Source organism: Netta rufina, assembly GCF_964035555.1.
Source record: "Netta rufina genome assembly, chromosome: 8".
NCBI classification, from domain to species: Eukaryota; Metazoa; Chordata; class Aves; order Anseriformes; family Anatidae; genus Netta; species Netta rufina.
In genome coordinates this window covers 3,881,096-3,895,783 of record NC_140131.1, presented here as the reverse complement: position 1 = coordinate 3,895,783, position 14,688 = coordinate 3,881,096, and the positions used below count along the sequence as shown (strand labels likewise).

The 14,688-nt window shown below is 39.4% G+C and overlaps 1 protein-coding gene across 1 annotated transcript in view; it reads left to right on the top strand.

Annotated features, from left to right (window-relative positions):
• Positions 1-14,688, top strand: part of FGGY (FGGY carbohydrate kinase domain containing) — a 138,078-nt gene that overhangs the window by 34,466 nt on the left and 88,924 nt on the right. The gene's annotated exons all lie outside the window — the stretch shown is intronic.

Below are 14,688 nucleotides of genomic sequence, written 5' to 3'. Positions count from 1 at the left end.
TCCTGTGGACAGGATAGTTAAAACTAGGTTCTACCATGTCTTTACCTTAATTTTAAAGTGTATAGAGGAAGTTGTACATTTTGTCTTCAAGTATTAAATGGCTTCAGGTAATATTTAGATTTTAGAGAGAGAAACCAGAATGAGCAACTTTGCTAATTTTGTTGTATTTTAATATCTCAGGTTACTCACGTTCAGCCTTAAATTGTCTCCAGAGCTGCTAATCTAAGTCAAAGCCTGCGTTTGTCCATTTTATTTTGGTTCGTGTAGTTATCTGCTATCTCAGATTTGTCAGCCTGAGTTATGAACTTGCTGGTGCTCTGCGGTATGTATCTGCCCTTCTGCTCTCGCTGAGTGGAGGTTTGGGAACAACAAGCATTCCTCAGCGCCTGTCCCTGTGTTACTTGGGGGGTGCAGGCAGCTCACAGTCCCACATCTGGGCCCCCGCCGGGACCCCCAGGTTCCCCGTGCCAGTGTGTGTTAGTGTGGGAGGGAGGTCATGGAAGGGAGCCTTGCGATGGCCTCTAATACCCTCGTGCAAGGAATTTTTGTCAGTGAGAAAGAGGGGTTTGGGGCTTTTCGTACTGCATAGGTTGCCTGGGGAAACTTACCTGAGGATGTGCAAAGATTTGCTAGTTTTATTCAAAATAAATAAATAAATCCAAAAGCAAACAAAACCCCACCTCCAAACCCACTTGTGTTCATGCATATGTAATATACCTTTAGGATGAAGGAAATAACTCCAAGTTTCATTCAGGAGTTTGAAATTTTTAAGATCTTGTCTTCTCCTTCCATCCTCATTTTCCAAGGCGAGCTCTTTTTCTTTCAGAAGGGTGAGGCAGGGTCTGCACAATAGGATTTTTTTAATATTCAGTGAAAAGTTTTGTGAGGGGGGAGAATGTCCCACAAAATATACAGAAAGCTGTTCTCCTGTAGCCTCCATTTTCTGACATTCCTTCCATGAACCTGTACCTGTACTTAATGAACATTAAGGTGGGCACGTGTGTGTCTCAGACAAAGGAGAGTTCTTCAGTGTTCCCTGATCCTCATGGTGACCAGGTAGCACCAGGTATGACTGTGATGGGAGAGCTTTCTGAATGGATCCCAGTTTGTTTCAGACTCTCTGTATACTTTGTCCTGTAGCAACTGTTCATTTTGTGTATAAGGACGGTTCATAAACAGATGTTGAAACTCAATGTGGTGCCTGAAATTTACTGCTGTTTCTGACACGCCTGTAACAACACAGGCAATCCTTATTTATATGGGTTAGCTCCACCAGCAATCTATCAAAGTAAATCTTCTATTAACTCTTTCTTTTAGGGTAATGTCTCTTTAAATGTGGATTAAAAGAAAATTAGACCTACTAAAAATGTTAGGTGTCAAGGGATTGTTAATTGCCTAACCTATCAAGAGGCATATTAATTATTTACTTAAAGTTGATGCTCATTTGCTGTAGCACAAACAAAAAACGGAGATAAAGGAGGAGAAAGAGTGGAAAGAGAATGTCCAAAATGACATGGCACAAATTACCTTGTTACTACGATAAGTACTGTTCTGATAGAAACCGCTTCAGGAAGATCTCTAAGGCTTTGTCTGGTATTTAATTAATTAATTAATTAATTTATTTTTATCTGTTTTATCTGAAGGGGACCCAGTGTGTGTGTGTCAGTGTGTGCATGTGCACATATGTGCATGCAATAGGGAATACCTTATTAAATTTGAAACTCCTCTTGGAGCATTATTGCCCAAGCAAACCACATCATGCCAAGCTTTTGAAAATGCACACTGGTTCAGAGAAAGCATTTTAATATATTGAAGCCTCGAGCCATCTACCTCTCTGTTCCCAAGAGTTCTACCTGAAAACTTCCAGGGCTGAATAATTTAAGGTTTGGGGTTTTTTAATCTTTCTGCAAGAAACGCTAGTCTGATGTTTTATTTTCTTAAAGTCTGAACTCCACATAACTTTTTTTCAGAACTGTTTATCCTCACTCCAGACATGAACCTTGGAAAGGTGGCAGAAAAAACAAACAGCTGCTGTGTTTTTGGGCAGTCTGCATTCCTTTAAACTCTCTGAGATCAGACTTGTGCTGAAATTTTCAACTTATTTGTCCTAGGGCTTAACCACTTTCACTCCTGCTTAAAAGCGAGTGAGTTTGCCATTCCAGTGCTTGTGAGAGCTGTCATGTGGAGCCTTAATGATTCAAGAGCTAGGAATATACGACGTGTTCTTAGGCTTTTTATTATTGTTTCATTCCAGCTTCACCTACCTCCCTAATCATCAGGCCGTGTTTGGACTCTCCCGTCTTTTTTTAACTTAAGTGTTTTGCTGAAGATAATTTAGGGAATTCTGCTTTCGCTTTCTATTTGGGGTAAACTTGATGCGTGTAAAAATGTTGTTAATGGCCTGAGCGGCGCTCTTCAAAGCCAGCCACAGGCCCCAGGCCTGCAGGCGGCGTGATCCCATCCAAGCCTAGCTTTCTTTCCCTCACGTGGGAGAGGGCGAGGAGAGCCATCCATCCCGAGGCAGCATTTTGTGCCTTCTCTGTAAGGTCTCCAGGCTGTGTTTCCAGAGCTGGATGTGAAAGAATAACGACACAGCGAGGTGCAGGTGGTGAGCTGCTAAGGTGTTGGATGGTCGGGGCATTCGATGGCTTTGCCTGTCAGAGCCGTGAGGGTGCTGCTTCCACTTGTGCCTGCCAGCTCCCTGCCCTCCCGTTCGTGGAATTATGTCAAGGGATCGCTTGTGCCACATCCTTGATGGTGTGAGCTGTGTTCACTACCTCGGGCGGGATGCTGAGGCCACATGTGTGTGTTTACTAGCAACTAGAGCTAATGGAAAAACAAAGCAGTCCCTCCAATTCTGAAGGGCTTTTCAGTTAACCGTGTTCATTCTTTTCTTTGGGCCTATGTCCAGCAAAGCACTTAGGCACGTGCTTAAAGTTAAAGCATGTGCTTAAGTGCTTTGTTGGTCTGGGGCCTTTATTTGCTCTCCAGGCATGTTGGTATGAACAGGCTGTTGGTTGTGTGAATGTTTGGGGAACTGTTCTTTTTACGCTATTGATTTTTCTCCTCTGAACTTTTTGTCCACTTACGTCCCAGGAAAGATACTTTGTGACTTGAGTATGACATCCTGCACGACACACAAAACGATTTGCAGCCTGTAGGCTATTGATGGAAATTAATAGGCAATGTGTATGAAGGAATCGTGCATTTGGGAAAAATCAAGGTCAGTTCACCCAGAGAGGTTTTCATCTGATGTCTTGTTCCTGCTGAGTAATCTGGTTGGCAGCACTTGCCATATGACAAGGGCATCCTCAGGCACAGTACTGTGGGTCTAGCCCATGGTATGGTACATATGTCCTTCCAGATATTTTTTTTGCTGCCTTTTAGGTGGCAGTTGCTGTTAATTTTTGATCTAGAAGTAGATTTACTTAGCTGTTTGTTTTTTTGTTTCTGGTTTTTGTTACTGCAGTCCAGGCTTGCATCTCTCTGATTACCACAGATCTGCAGATCTTGTGCTGTCCCTTCTCTTCATTCTCGTACCATCCATGGCAAGTCAGGGCAAGAGAACTCAGTTAATTTGAGACTTCAGGATTTCTGTCTGCATCTTGCAGCAGTGAAAGTTGGCCTTTCACCTCTAGAGCCATCTTAGAACATTAGCACGTTTTATTTTTGCTGTCTTTGACAAGGGGCAAAACACTTTATGCTACGGAAAATGACTTTATCATGCAGAATGTGTAACCTGCTATTGCTGACTTAGTTGTTGGAGGTAGTAAGGACTACCTGTATAGCACAATCCTGTGGATGCTTATGCATACAAGTGACTTGCCTTATATAAATGCTCCAGTTGACGTCAAAGGTGCTGTTCAGGTCAGATTATGCATACCTAAGTCTTAGTAGGACCCAGCTCTTGGATAAATAGAAGTTTTCAAAATTGCATTTTAAAAATTGGTTCTTAATTTCTCTTACATTAAAATGTACAGTGCCTCTATGAAGCATGATCTTAATTCCATCACCTAATTTGTTAAACCACACAAACATGGAAATTCTTGCATATTTTTTTCTTTAAAAAGATACCTGGCACTAAAGAAAGACTAGAACATTCTTTTTTTTTTTTTTTTTTTTTTTTTTTTCTGGCATCCAGTAAAGGAATTTTAAATTGACCGTAAGTCCATTCTTCTCTGTGCTTGCAATATTTGCATGTTTATTTTCTTTGAGTATTGCAGTATAATTCAAGTATCAGGAAAGGGAAAGACAAATATTGTAGAGTTGTTAGAACTGCCTGAAAGAGTTCATTACAGTTTAGAACAGTGGTAAACTCCACCCTTCTGGTTCAACCGTCACCTTTCACAGTGTTTAGTGCAAGGCAAGCTCGGGCATTACCCGGCTTACCTGGGAGGGTTCGCTCTGTCCCTGAGAGCGCTGAGGATGTTCATTCCCAGATTAAGTTGTTTTTAAGATTTAAATGAATGTAAAAACCATTGATGTCCACCTTCCTTGTGTAACAAGATCTAAGCACCTGAAATGAGAACCATAACATTTAAACATTTAACATTAAAAAATGATATTAGGGACTGTAGGTTCTGAACAAATGTACCTTGTATTTTGGAATGACTTTTGATTTTAAGAATATAAATTGACTGACCTGATTTTTGTGACAGGAGGTAAAAACACACCTCATTGCCTGTGCAGGAATCCCTAACATGCATTTTTGATTCACATCCACATGGCAGCCAAATCCTGTCATCCTAACTCGAATATGGTTTGAAGGTGTTTTGCCTGAATACAGGAGGGCTCAATATTGTAGTTTGGAGTGTGAAATTTGATCGGTCTCCATCAAAATATAGTTACTAAAACTTTCTTTTATTTCAGCACTCTTGGCAATTTCCCTGCTTCTGTTCTGGTTTCACTTAGTCTTTGGCCACAAGTGCCTGACAGCCTGGGTTCCAGCTCAGCACAGTCGTTCAGCACATGCCTGCCTAAGCTGGTAAAAGCTCCATTAACTCTACTGACGTTTCTTCAAGACTTTATATTCATACATATATTTAAGTACCATGCAAAATTAGAATCTCAACACTTAAAATGTTAGGAACAGACGTATTATTTACTCATGAATTAGTAAAATCTGTTTCTATAGCAAACTAGAGAAGAGAATTCTGGAAAATATTTATTTTTCAAAATATCATTGTTAGGGTTGTAAGGTGTTTGTTGTTGTGGTGGTTTTTTGCTTGTGTTGTTGTTTGTTGTTTTTCCCCCATTAGTCTAATTCTGCATAATTTTATGAAAAAAAACACATACCACATCACAAAGTGTAGCATTACTCGCATGGAGACATGTAGTACCCAGTCACTATGCAGAGTATCAGTGTCTGCACTGCTGCTGGCCAGACATTTTCCTCAGCATCATGCCACCCTTTCCAAACCACTGGAAAAGTCCAAAATACCTCCTAAGTCCTTATGTTCCCTGAAGATGGATGTTGGTGGTGCATTTCCCACATCCACTTTTCATATGGTAGAAGAATAAAGTGTCAATGGAGCTAAAAACTGCAACCTTCCTGTACCCTATTGGTGCCAATTCTGTTGAGTAATGATCTATTATAATACAGCAAAGAGATACGAGGATGCATGTGGCCATGGGAGGACCAGTGGCTGAAGCACCAGCTGGTACTGACAGATGTGCTTGGTGATGCACATGTGGATGTGTGAGTAGTGGTGTGCTGCCCTTATTGGATTAGGAGAAATTAATGGTGCTGTAAGGGAGTAATTTTGCTCTATCAAAAACCACACAGTAGTAAGGGAGCTGGTCTGAAACCTAACTTCCTTTCTCTTGGTAACTTGTAGCCTTTTCTCACTGAATGTCTGGTGAAGCCTTGAAGTATGGTAAATTTGCCCAAGTTTAGACTTCAAAGGAAAGCTGTATTATATACTGGCTCTGTGTACCAGTACTTTCAGGTTTAATTGTGTAATAGTTTTAAATGTCTGAAGAGGGTAACAGGAGAATATATTTATTTCAACTAAGAGTTTGTATTTAGAAATATATTTACTTACTATTGCAGTTCGGTTTGCTTGAAATACTGATGTTGAAAAGTATATTTTTTCTGCATCAATTGAACTGAAATACTGCTGATGTGGCATAATGGCAGGAGGTCTGTCCAGAGGGCAGCCTGCCGGACTGGACTGTCTAGATGCATGGGCTTTATTTCCAGTTTTACTTTTCATTTGCATTGTTGTTTTTGGATTATTTTTATAACCTTTCTTTTGCTTATTAAAGTTTTAAAACTTAAAGTGGAGAAGAAATAGAGTTGTATGTAAGTATACACTTTTTTTTACTCTCATATTTAAAGATTTAGACTGTAGCCGTGCACAGGAAGATGGTTAACATGTTCAGCATCATGGTATCTGAATGGTGTCTTTTTGCCTAGGTCACTGGACAGAGTCTCAGGACTGAAGATTCATTTTAGGGGTCCGACTGACATTTACTCTTTGACCCTTGGCCAAGTCTCTCAATTTCTTTTTCCTCCATTTGCCATCTTTTGAGGGAATGAATTAATATTTCCAGACCCACATGCTATGTCTGATTTGTCTAGACAATACATTTTTGTGTCTAGGACTGTGTCTCATTATGTGTTTTTCAACAATGCTGAAGACAATGGGCTTGAATCTTGGTTGGGTGTCTGTAATATAATACAGAATGAAATTAATAAAAAAGCAGGCAGTCTGCTGACTGTTTGCTTCCCCTTGCCTCATGACGTGGTGAGGCGTATGTGGGTGGATAAAATATTCTTATTTTGTAATTTCTGGTTCAACTCAACATGGTTAGCTAAATGCATCCCTGGTATGAATCTGCCAAAATTACTGGATATACACAAGGGATTAATCTAACTTGCCGTGTTGTGTTTGAGATGGGTGTTTCCCTTCAGGTCTGATGACATAACTTCTAGGAAAACTGAATTTACAAGTCTAAGGTTTTAAGTCTTTTGATAGCATATTCCTAAAGAGAAACACTCTTTTTTTTTTTTTTTTTTTTTTTTTTTTAAGTTGGACGCTATTACAAGTAGCAAAATAAATATCTTCTCATTTTAGTTAGTTAAGTAGTTCTCAGTTTAGTTTAGTTAAGAGATTCACCTTCTGTTTTATGACTTTTTCACCATTTGCATTGTTTGAAGCATTTATTTTTATTTTTTAAAGAGAGACTTAAATAGATTTCAGCAAAAAAAAAAAAAATACAGACATGTATACATACACCCAGTCCTAAATAAATATCTGTGTGTATATAAAGGGGTGTGTGTGCTTTCAGATTTCTGGCAAGATGTACAAAAGTTACCTTTTGAAGATATCTTATCCAGTGAAGGATTTTTTTATGGGGGCTGATCCTTAGAGTGTGAGTGTCACAGAAGTGCTTTCCCCAACAATGTGTCATTAAGTTTGAAGCATATCTGTGTAATACAACATCAATCTCTTACCTCTTTGGAGCAGAGAAAACATCTACACTTTATATTTCTCAAGAGACGTCTGTGCCCATTATGGTGGTAATTGGAGGTCACTCTTCACTCTGGCGGCGTTGGTCAGTTGATAGCACAATTTAAAGGACTTTGCTGATTCTAAACCTTACGGTGCTATGTAGTCCTTGAAAATGATCCTATTGTTCTGTGGTGTTTTTTTTTTTCCTTTCAGAGTGGCATCCAGTGTTTAAATATAACATGGAATCTTGTCAGGGAGTGGCTGTAATCAGAGGAGATTAATTATAGATGTGGGTGTAGAAAATTGCAGATGTGAATTGTATTTTTCAGGCAATAAAATCCTTCCCTTTAAGTAAGCAACATATTTGCGTAGAAAATTCAGTAATTTAAAAAGCCAATCAAAACCTCCTAAGAGTTGCAACACGAACACCACGTCCTACAGTGGGGTTTGAGTTAATTATTCTTTTCTCCCCTGTACAGAAATAATGTTAATTTTTTGGCTTACAAATGGAAAGACTTTCTTTCCTGCTCGCTTGTATTCTGGTTGTTCCTAAGGGCTGTGAGTGGCACTTCGGCATGCACGCAGGTTTGTGTGTGCTCAGAGTCCTGCTTCTGCATGCTGCATCCTGCACAAGGCCTGCGAGCCCGTGGTAAGACATCTGCCTTGAATGCCTCCTCTCACTGAGATCCTGGAAAAGTCTGCAAGGAAACAGTGTTATGGTCCTACAAGTGATTGTTGTCTTGTATTTTCTTCCTGGATGTTGTAGGGGACTTCAGGTACCGAAATGGGGTTGGCTGGCAGGCAGGTGTGGAGGCTGTATTTGTGCATTGCTTCCAGGAGTGCGGCCTTTGCTGGAGCCCTCCTCTTACATAGAGCAGTACGTTACTCTTCCATGGACTGTGCTTCGCCAGGAAGATTTATGGTAGAGGAAGGGAGACAGACCTGTTCTGCATTTTTAAATGAAAGCTATGCCACCAGTCCAGTGAGACTTCTGACTTTTCCAGATGTGAGGTCAACAGAACTGTTGAATAAAAGTTTACTTTTTTTTTTTTTAATCAAGTTTCAGTCTCATCAATTGCGAAGGAATCACTTAGGACCATAGAAGTACACTGAGCCAGCAACATTAAGAAATGGAGGGCATATAATAACGTCTTAGCTGAAATTCAATCAAATAGTTTCAATACAGATTTTAAGGAAAAGCCTGTGCAATAGCGGTTTCAGTAAAAGACAAGGCTAAAAAAGAAATTGCCTTGAAAGTGTAAGGGAAGGTCTTATTATCATCAAATTCCAGTATCTGAATTAGTTTCAACATATCCAGCTTAGAGGTCGTGAGCTTTGTTATTTAGGTTGGTGATTTTTGTGGATTTGTAGCTTTTACCAAACTGCCACACTTGCAAGAAAATGCAGCCTTTTCTTCCGACCCTTTTTTGAAACTGAAGAGCTGCTTCCTGAGACTCAGTTTTCTTCATGGACAACTCAATACTGAAGATGTTTAAAGTGAGATAATGAAAACTTCTTAAAGAAAGGAAGATTTAAATAATTTCAGGAACTTGAACTCTTGCAGGTTGAGATGTGCAGTTAAATCCTACTTCACACGTGACACATGACAAAATGGGCATTGACCTCACTGTTAGCAAATGCTGGCTTTTACATCATGCAGAAGGAAGGAAATTCAACATAGAGTTTTATATATATGTGTATATACACATACATACAAAAATGTTTTGTTTTGTTTTTTTTCTTGTGCAGTTTTAGTGAAGATTTCAAACGGGGGAGAGAACTTTGCTTTTTACATTTAAATAATTCTAAAAGTCTAGCTGGCAAACAGACTACTTTTTATTAATATAAATGTTATCCAGAGCATAGAAAGAATGAAGTTAGTAGAACTGGTATTGCTGATTACCGTGATGTCCTTGCTGCCTTTCTTGCCTGGGTTTAAATCCTTAGAGATGCAAAGGCTGGACGGGGAGGCCTCTGAGTGTGATAGGAATGTGTCTGCTAGTTGTCCCGAACCGGCTTCTCCACCTGTCTTTTTGTTTGGCATGTTTAATGCTTTGTTAGAAGCAAACCCTCGTCAGGCAACAGTCACGTTGCACTGCTGTATGAAGACAATGGGTCTGGGCAAGCAGGGATTTCACAGGGTTTAGGTCAAAGGCATGAATAATAAAAAGTAGCATGTTGTAAATATTAGGAACTTGGGATTTGCACGGTTAGGTGGATGGATGGAACAGCCCCTGACATGTTTCAGTTTGTGTACATGCAATTAAAGAGCTGTTGAATAGGTGAAATGAGTAAAATGCAGACAGCACATGTGAAATGGAGCACACCCAGATTTACTTGGCCCTGTGGTTTAAAACTAATCTGCCCGGGAGATCTACGGTAGTAACTGAGTGACAACAGGTGCAGCTCTTCTTACACTGCTGTGAACTCAACCCACAGCTCTTTGATTCTTTTTAGCCAACGCTTAACATGGGCAGCATCTCATTCATTTTATATGCTCCAAGACTAAATGACTAGGTGTCACATTTTTCCTCCTATTACTGAGAAGTGTTCCCTCAGGACAAATTACCCTCTTCTTTTCCTGTTTCCCCCCAAGCAGCCAAATACGTCAGGTAGGCAGACATCGGTGTGACAGGTACAACAGTGGGGTATATGTAACTAATAATCTGGTTCTATTTAAAAGGTCAGGTATTAACATATTAGCTATAATGGAGCAGAAAATAGTTGCCTGTTTTCCTATTGCTCTGTGATAATCTCTGCTGTGTTTTAGGATTTTGCAGTGCCAGTGCCCAGTTCTGCTTCATATAAACCTTGGACAGTGAGAGTATGTGTGCTATGTCTTAATTTTTTGTCTGGAACATTTTTGTGAAAAACCACAGTTAGATCTGTAACGGAGTGTTGAATCGCTCGTTTTTGTAAAAAGCCTCAAGACTGGGATGCATAATTTGGGAGGACATTGACAGCTTGGTCCAGATGTCTGTATGTGGAGAAGTTCATTTGAGCAGAACCTAAGCCCTGGATTTCAGTTTGCATTTGAAATCTGCTTTAAATTTAAAGTTTGCAGAACAAAAGGAAAAACATGTTTGATGTTGTGATGGTCACAACAAATTGTTTCAGGTCTCATTCTTGCTTTCAGAACCTCATACAACTTTTGTAGTTCTTGATTGTCTGTGGCTTTAAATAAATCTGGCCGACAGAAACTTTCTGCGGAAGGCTACTTTATCCTACTGTACACTATTCCTTGTGGGACCTTGCAGTACTTTATCCCAGCTTTTGTAGGGCTTAGCTTTGGGTACAGTCCTTAGCAGGTGCAGTTGGTTTTAGTTCATCACCACCAAGTCTCTCAATATGAGACTAAGATGCAAGGACATTTTTCACTGAAGTGCTCCATTTAACACATTTTGTGATTAAACCCTTGCATTGTTTAATGATGCCTGCAAAATGAATTGCATTAATTAGTTTGAATTCATTTCTGACCCGCTAGGATGAATGCAGCAGATCCCTTTGCGTTGGAATCAAGAGTAAAGCTTCCATTCACTTCAGGATGGTCAAGACAGGATATCTGTCTTTAAAACTGGTGGCCAAAGCACTTTCCAGGATAACTGGTATTGTACCAACCGTCTTGAATGGAAATTCCTTATGGGGTCACTTTTCAGGGAGAAACTCTTTCTTTTTGTAACTCTTCTTGTTAAGACTTTTCTGTTAACCTATAAACCAAATTCAGATGACATCCAGAAGACCACTGCAATTATAGAACATGGCCCAAAATGTATTTTATTGTCAGAGACAGCAAGTGCTCTCTCTGCAAAGAAAGCTTGGGCAACTTTTCACTAGGTAATATTCAAGTTGTGGAGAAGTTTTTTGTGACCTTTATATTTTAGATACATTTTCAGGCAGATAACTAAGACAGTACTTTTTTTTTTTTCCCCATTTTTCTATGAGTACCTAATTTCCATCTCTCCAAGGAGCACAACAGAGTGCATGAGAATATTCAGAATGGGAAGACGATGGGGGCAGAGCCTGTATCAACCAACTTGGAGCACACACTGCTAATGCCAGAATGCTGTCTGGAAAGGACCATTTGCCCCCACTAACCTTCAAAAGGTTAGGCATTGAGGCAACTAGAGCATGGCCAGAGCAACTCAGGTGCTCAATCACTGAAGACACTTTGAACCTCGTTATTTTTTAATGAGGACATACCAAGATTTTGGTCATACAGGACTTCAGCATAGTCACAGCCAGTTCCCAGCAGAAGATGTGCAAGAACTCAAAGCTAGACTGTAACAGAAAGGATTGTGTAATATGCTGTGCCCAGCCAAATCTAATTTATAATGAATTTTAAGTTGTGTTTTTTTTTTTTTTTTCTTGAGGCTCTTGGATGCAAGGAGGATCCTATTGCTCTTTGTAGACTAAAATTCGTAAGAAACTCTAAACATAATCATATTCCTGTTGGAAAATATGGTTTAAATTAAAGTTTTCCATTTGAAAGTGTTGCTTTTCAGTGGGAGTATTCTGAGCAAAATGTTTTGTTCTAAACAGAGAAAGGAAATCTTTCATTTCATTGTATTTGGAATGTGCTTGAAGAGAAGAGTTCGACTTCATTGTCTGTCAGCCTGGCTAAATATGGCCCGTGTTACTGGGGGGTTCCACTCCTTGTCTTCTGAAGGCCTGTGTGAGATGAGGCAGTCAGGAGAGGATTGTGTCCTGGATTATTGACTTTCAGCTTAGCACCTTTGAACCCATCAGGCTCTGGTGGCAAAGGATGGGGAGCATTGGCTTCTGTGCAACTGGTTCATCCAGGATCCACTGCTGCAAGTCTGTCGTTTGTGACCAGATAATTGAGGTAGTACAGCCAAATAATCGGAAAAAAAAAGAATATGATAGAATGAACATCAGTACTTTTTCTGTTTAATGTCTGTGCTTCATCTCATAAAACTTAGGAGTTGCTAAATAAATGCTTTGGTTCCTCAATTTCCTCATTACTGGTCAGTCTCTTTGGATCCAGATTTCCTAAGGTACCATTTGAGTTATCACTTCCTCAGGGTTATATGCTGAAGGGAGATTGGCAATAAAACTGATATGCATCTATACCATTGTATTCAAAGGTGAAGAAACATGAATAAGCTGTTCTTTCTTCATGTGTATACAGTTCTCTGGGATATACAGATCGAGCAACTGTGTGTAATTATTAGAGCACCTTATCAGGTGGGTGGCCGACCAACACATCTAGGTTCTTTTGAACCATGTCATAAAGTTTATCTATTGTTATAGACGTCTCAAATCCTTTAACTGTGTTTCTTGATCTGTTATCTAAGAGAGCAGAATGCCCTTCTGCATTACACTACTTTCTCTTAAATATTAAAGATTTGTAGAAAGTTGTATCATTTAACTGAACATATTCTTTTTATGTGGCAAATGAGTAGGGGCAGGGGTGGAATAAGAACCTTAAATCCCAGAGAAACATAAATGCTTGTACGGTATTTACAGAATAAGCATTTTGAGGTTCTTGTTGTGACCATGAAAATGAAAGCCTAGTGGCATGAGATAAATTGTAGCTCAGATTTGAGGTTGGCCTTCATATCAAAACCTTCCACTTATATAGATACGCCAGCTGATTCATTTGGGAAGACATGTCCTTCCCAGTTCATATTTTCTATATTGTGTTAAAAATTCAACTAGAAATCGGTTATTTATCCTTTTTGTGTAAGCACTTTGCATTTATAAATCTATACAGGCAGGATGAAAACACTTACGGGCTCGCTGTTTCATATGGTCAGCAATACCCTGTAGGAAAGCTCCAACAGGCTGGAATTGAGTGGATGGGGCTGGTCTGCCTGTCCCTTTCTCACACCATTTCAGTGAGCCTATATGTAACGTAATTATGTAATATATGTATGTATGTGTATATAGGTGTAATATATGTAATGAAGTGCTGCTGAGAGTGAGCTGCATGGAAGAACCAGCCCTTGTTTGTTTAAAACCTGCTCTTTGGAGTCTTGCAGGGCAGTTTAAGTTTATCTTTGGATAAGCACAGAGACTCAGAGGGAGTTGCTTTGTGATCTTTGAAGCCATGACATTTAGCTGTCATCCTTAGAGCATTTTTCAGGGTGTGGCAACAGTTCATAGCATTGATCTAATTAGAAAAATACATGTTCAGTTCTGATGATAAATTGTTATGGTTTGATATTTACCATATTTGGGAAAACTTAATGCATTATTGTTTCACTCTTTATGTCTACATTTTCCCTAAAGTCATGAAATAATCTTTCATTGAAATTGTGTCTTCATTTTTCTTTTAAATGAGATGTTCGAGCTCATTTGGGGGAAATGTTTATTTTTTCCCCCCAGTATTTTCTTCAGCATACAATTTATTTATTCACCCAGTTTTTGTCAAAGGTTCTAATTAGATTTCTGTGTTTGGCTTTTAAATCCTTGGACATTGGAATTTCTTATATCAACATTATCATTGCTATAGTTACAGTCATATGTTTTTCTGTTTTCCTACCAGACGCTGAACTGTAATTGTCTGATCTACTCCTAAACTGCTTTAAAAAAAAAAAAGGGGGGGGGGGGGGCAGGGAAGAGGAGGAGGCAGACTTCAACAGTGTTTGAACTGCAACCCTGAAATAATCTCCACTGTATTGTTAAGGCTCTAAATAGTTAACTCCGTATGTTTTTTTTCCAAGACAGGTAATATTAATAGATTTGCTTCTTGCAAAGAGAAGGCACTGCACCTTTTTAAGCAGTGGGAATGTCACTGAACAGCAGCAATCCTCTGTTTGGGAAAAAAAAAAAGTCACTCCAGAAGAACAGAATGAAGGAAAACATGATGCATTTATGCATTTAAAATACCCATTTCTGTCCTGGATGAGAAAATGGGAGGATACAAAGTCCATATAATTGCATGATCTTTTCTGCTCAGAGGACATACACTGAGAACAGTGTCCTTAACTGTCAATGATCTTTAAGGTCCCTTCCACCCCAAGCCGTTCTATGATTCTGTAATCCTGCCCTCACTTCTGCATCCTAGGTTCTCATTGCAAACCCCCAAAACTTGGTGAATTCAAGTTGCAGAAGTTTTCTAGCTGCGAGGAAAGTCTCTTTCTGTTCTCATTCGGCTGTATGGTTTGTACAGTATCAGTGTCTAGAAGCTGCAGTTTTTGATTTGCATCTAATAAATAAAAACAGCTTCTCTTCTGTTCTGTTTGCTGATTTCTTTCCTTGTTTCTGT